The following is a 6,000-nucleotide window of genomic DNA, read 5'->3' as shown; positions in this document are numbered from 1 at the left end:
TCTGCCCAGCTGCCAGCTCTTCTGCTGGGGTAGCCTGCAGGGCATCAGGCTCTGGACCAGGGACAAAGGTAGGGCAGAGGCCAACTGCACTCTGCCCAGCCGCCAGCTCCTCTGCTGGGATGCTTAGAACATAGTCCGGCTCAGTAGCCAAGGGAACATGGACGTCAGTAGGGGTTAACATCGCCTCTGTTAACCCTGGTGCCACGCTAGGAGTTAGCTGGGGAGGGGAATTTGTACTTACCCCCTCCTCTGGTTGTCCTGGTGAGGGTAGTTGGGGATCTGGACAGGCTGTCCAGCATCCCTGTAGGTCAGGCACAGAGACCACGGTCCCATCTGCGCCGTCTGGGAGATTGGTGTCTCCCCTTGTTAGGGTCAGCTGCCGCTGGGGAGAGGGGGTGCGGTGCTCCTCTCCCTGAAACACAGGCTGCCGCTGGAGAGGGAGACTGCCTGTCTCCACTCCCGTAACAGTGTCCTGTTGCTGTAGAGAGGGACCAATTGTCTCTGGTCTCTGTAGGACACTCTGCTGCTGGGGGGGAAGGGTGACACCTTCGGCCCCCTGGGGTACACACTGCCGCTGGAGAGGGAGACCGCCTGTCTCCACTCCCGTAACATTGTCCTGTTGCTGTAGAGAGGGACCAACTGTCTCTGCTCTCTGTAGGACACACTGCTGCTGGGGGGGAAGGATGACACCTCCGGCCCCCTGTAACTCACACTGCCGCTGGAGATCTGGGTTGGTTGCCCAGCATCCCTGTAGGGCCGGTAGAGAAACCTCGGTCCCATCTCTACCTGCCATCTGGGGGGCATCGCTGGACCAGTCAGGGAGGTCTGGCTCTGCTTGTCGGGTAGGTTGGGGCTGCACGCAGCTGAGCAGGTGTTGGTAGTCCTGCTCCAGCTCCCACTCCCTGGTTACCAGGTGGGTCATGTCTTTTCTCACCTCGCTCTCGTCAGCCCAGACATACATGCCCACCCGGTGGTCGTAGATGTCCCAAAACCTAGACTCCTCCGTGCTGCCGAAATCAGGCTCCTCCTCCATGGCATCCAGAAGTAGACCAGGACCATCATAATCGTCCCCCTCCGGTAAGTCGTGCTCGGCCGTCCAGGGAGTAAGTCGGATGGTATGCCACCAGAGGGCCTGGTATGCATTGTCTAGCCAGATCTCTCGCCGCACCAGGGTCTCTAGTCTGGTCACCCACTCACCCAGGGGCTGCTCTCCCAATAGATACATCCGCATTGCCACACGCTTCTGTAGCCGCTGCTCATCACTGGGGAGACTCTCACCTCGCCGCCACTGGGCGTCTTCCAGGGCATCATACCAGAGTTCCTTTCTGTCTGCATCTCTGTAATCTGCGGCCTCCTCCACCTCCTCATCATGGAACGCTGTCCGCAAACCAGCTGATTCCATCCTGCTGTAGCCAGGGGCGCTGCCCAATGGCTAGCGTTGCCCTCAATTGTAACTCCAAACGTTACCAGTGTCTCTGAGCTGCTTCTCCTCGCACTAGGACGCCATCCCACCGCTGCCACCAATGTAACGGAGCTCTGTGTACTCCGACCGAGTACCCTCCGTTGATGGATGCTCCTAGCGCTCACAGAGGACTCCAAGCACTGCAGACGACACCACAACCACCGCAGACTCCACAACCGCCGTAGCTTAACTGGAGCCGCGCCGTCTTCCTTCCACCCTGGATCGGCTTCTGTCCTCCAGGACCGTGTGGGGAAGACCTCTCCTCCAGGAGAGCGTATCCGGAACAAGCTCTTAAAAGAGCTAAGTGATTGAAAGCTCAGGGGAATATGCAGAGCATAGCAATCCCCAGTGTGACACAGCAATTCCCTCCAATAACGAGACAAGGCTACGTTTTGAAGGGTCAAGAAGAACTGAGGACTGGAACACCCAGCCTGCTTTTTATTAGGAAAGGGTACACACAGGACACTCCCAGGGGGAGGATGAAATTGACCAATCACATGCATGGTAACACCCCCACGTCTCCTCCCCTCAGATAAACACATAACATAATTAAAACGTACATTATTTTACCCAAGTTCTGGATGTACCCCAAAAACAGGGGGTACAGCTTTAAGCCAGATAGCCCTTGTTCAGGGGAACAGTCTGTCCAAAAATCAGCCCATTCGGATGAATAGTTCGGGAGATACAGAGCTCCAAAGTTTTGACCGACCGCACAGACCAACTAGCCGAAAATAGTTCCATGAGTTTTGGCCTTGCGGTCGGTCTCCGTTCGCACGGTAAAAGATACAAAATTCCTGCCATCCATTCGCATCTCCGTGATCGCTAGAATCCCCATACTAAGTTAAGTATAACTACCGAACGGCCGGTCGTTCGGTAGTTTACGTACGAAGTTCTGGATGTCTGGAGGTCTTAGCGGTATTCGCCTGTTTGCGCTTCCGATTTCAGTTCCATGCGTTCACAGGCAAACACCGCTGTTCGTACGCAAGATGGCCGCGAACACGTGTAAGTCCCGAAATGGCGGCCATCTATTCGGTACACAAAGGATTCGTATGGAATCATACGAACGGTTTTACTACCGAATCCCAACAAGGCATTTAAACATATTTTATGTGTCCATAGTCTCTGTACAGCCCATTTAAAGAGCCACAGACAGCACAATGAAAATTCATTTAAGCCCAGATATAGTTTTAACGTGCAATATAGTCCAGGACCATAGTCGCAGGGGAGGAGGCAGGCAAGCAGGCCTCTCCAGGACAAAGTGGCGAAGGGCACTTCGTCACAGAGGTTATTCTAAATCTACCTTAGATGTCTGCTTAAAGAGAGCACATGAAATACATCATAACAAGCCCAAGTCTGGAGTTGGAAACGTCGCATCTAAAACACTTGATGAACCAAAAATCACGATTCCACTCCCGTATCACACGGCCAGTGATAAGATCTCTACCACCATTAAAAAACGATGGGATATCCTAACATCAGACCACACGTTACACCCCAGGTTTACTCTACCCCCTCGCATTGCTTTCTATCGCAACAGAAATTTGAGGGACATCCTTGTCAAAAGTGACTTTCCACACCAATACAAAACCACACATAGAGGTCACACACCAGAAAAGGCTGCTTTAAATGTGCCAATTGTGTTACCTGTGGTCGAATGCTTACAGGATCCTCATTTGTTTACCCCCATTCGGTGCAGGCTGTTCTGTCTCTGCTCCCCCTCCCTCGCGTGCAGCTTAATGAGACCGGGGCCAGAATATGACGTCATATTCCGGCCCCGGTCTCATTAAGCTGCACGCGAGGGAGGGGGAGCAGAGACAGAACAGCCTGCTCCCCCAGCGGCCGCCAGAAGAGCTTCCCCTGCGGCCGCCTTTCAAGTTCTCCATGCGGCCGCAGGTCACCCCGGCCCCAGGTGCCGACGGCCCACCGGAAAATTTCCCGGTATCCCGGTGGGCCAGTCCGGCCCTGGATACTAGGGGACACAGTGAGACATGGGGACACTGAGAGACCCATGGACACTAGGAGACATGGGGGAACTGAGACACTTGGGGACACTGGGAGACATGGGGGCACTTGTGAATACAGACATTGGGACACTTGGAGACATGGGGACACTGGGAGAAATGGGGACACTGAGACACTAGGGACACAGAGACATGGGGATACAGACACTGGGAGACATGGGGACACTGAAACATTTGGGGACACTAAGAACACTGAGAGACATGGGAACACAGACACTGGGAGACTAGGGGACACTGGGAGACTAGGGGACACTGGAAGACATGGGGACACTGAGATACTAGGGACACTGTCTGTGAGACCACTCAGTTACTTATGAAATGGGGACACTTGTGGACATAGACATGGGGACACTGGGAGACATAGGGACACTGAGAGGTTTGGGGACACAGGCACTGGGAAACTTGGGGACACTGGGAGACTAGGGGAAACTGGGAACCATGGGGACACTGAGCCACTAGGAGCACTGGCTGGGGGACATGGGGACACTGTGTCCCTAGTGTGTCCATGTCCCAATGTCTCAGTGTCTCCCAATGTCCCTATGTCTCACAGCGTCTCAATGTGTCTCAGGTCCAAATGTTTCACAGTGTCCCCTAGTGTCTCAGTGTCCCCATGTTTTCCAGTGTCCACAAGTATCTCAGTGTCCCCAGGTCTCCCAGTGTCCCCTAGTGTATGTGTCCCCATGTGTCCCCTAGTGTCTGTGTCCCCATGTCTCCCATGCTGCCTTTCCCCCCATCCCTCACTTACCTGAGCTGTAGAGCTGCTGTCTGAACTCTCTGTGCTCTCCCATGGATCAGTGAGTAGTAGAGAGCTATGCTGGGATATGCTGTAACTTCCTATCCCTGACTCTCTCCACACACAGTAACCCCTACTGTCCGGTGCTGGTATTGCAGAGTAATCTTATACTGAGAAAAATACCTGCATTTGTATTGCCAGTATTACTGCAATCCTGGCACTGGTCAGGCAGCCTCTACTGTGCCAGTAAAATACCAGTCAGGTGGCAAACCTACGAGTAGTGTGTAAAAAAAAATGATTTTTTTTTTTTTTTAAGTGGGCCTATTCCATGGGCCTGGGCCTGGGCCTGGGCCTGGAGCTGCAGCTCCATCAGCCCCTATGTTAATCCGGCCCTGACAGCATATACAGCATAATATGAGCCGCCGTGTCTTTAATATAATTATATTTTCTGTATGGATTGTGAGATGTCTACTGCTTTTATTGTTGCAATTTACAAGTGCTTGCCACACTTTTTCTTGTTACATAGCATGACCTCTTGTTTTGATCCTTTTCTTTTTGTTATTCCGCTGAAAACCTCAATAAACTATAAGAGAAAAATTAATTACCCGATGGGATTTTTGTTTTTTACTTTAAAATATATGTTTATGGAACGGCAATGTTAGTGCAGTTTGAAGGTCAAAATTGCAGCAGAGTTAAAAAAAAATGTGTAATAGTTCACTGATTGGTGATAAACAGATTTATTGAGGGAAGATATGACTTTTCAGATATCACTTCATGCATCTCTATAAAGCTATTTGCCTAAGGTCATTTTACAGGTTATGGGGAAACATTCTAAATTATATAAATGATAAGGTTTAATCAAGGGTGATCATAATACCTTTTTCTGTTATTCATAGACAGGATTGCTTAATAACTCAAGAGCCTTCAGGGGTTATTCACTGAAAGCATAACTGGGTTAGATAATTTTTTAAATTCAGCTATTTTGGCCTTAAGTATGCAATTCACTTGGATTTAAAAATAAATATAACTTTAGGTTTAAAAAAAACAACAACAAAAAAAAAACAACCTTGACATAGACAGTGTTATTCGCTAAAGTGTGAATTGTACGAAATTCAAAGTGAATTTCAAATTTTAGACCAACATAGATGAACATTCACAATTTCATAAGTAACTGAGTGGTTAAAGGGACAATATAGTCACCAAAACAACTTTAGCTTAATGAAACAGTTTTGGTGTATAGATCATGCCCCTGCAGTCTCAATGCTCAATTATCTGCCATTTAGGAGTTAAATCACTTTGTTTTTTTAACCCTAGTCACACCTGCCTGCATGTGACTTGTACAGCCTTCCTAAACACTTCCTGTAAAGAGTCATCTAATGTTTATCCTTCCTTTATTGCAAGTTCTATTTAATTTAGATTTTCTTATCCCCTGCTATATTAATAGCTTGCTAGACCCTGCAAGAGTCTCATGTATGTGATTAAAGATCAATTTACAGAGCAAGAGATAAAACTGTTTAAGGTAAATTACATCTGATTGAAAGTGAAACCAGTTTTTTCATGCAGGCTGTGTCAGTCACAGTCAGGGGAAGTGTGGCAAGGGCTGCATAAACAGAAACAAAGTGATTTAACTCTTAAATGGCAGTGCATTGAGCGGCAAAACCTGAGAGGTATGATTTCTACACTAAAACTGCTTCATTAAGCTAAAGTTGTTTAGGTGACTATAGCAAACATTACCATTTCAAGGAAGCCCCAGTGTTTACATTTGGCCATAAGTAGCCTATAAG

The sequence above is a fragment of the Pelobates fuscus genome, chromosome 11, assembly GCF_036172605.1.
Source record: "Pelobates fuscus isolate aPelFus1 chromosome 11, aPelFus1.pri, whole genome shotgun sequence".
In the NCBI taxonomy this organism is placed as follows: Eukaryota; Metazoa; Chordata; class Amphibia; order Anura; family Pelobatidae; genus Pelobates; species Pelobates fuscus.
The sequence above is the reverse complement of the archived record's forward strand: the minus strand, read 5'-3'. Positions refer to the sequence as shown.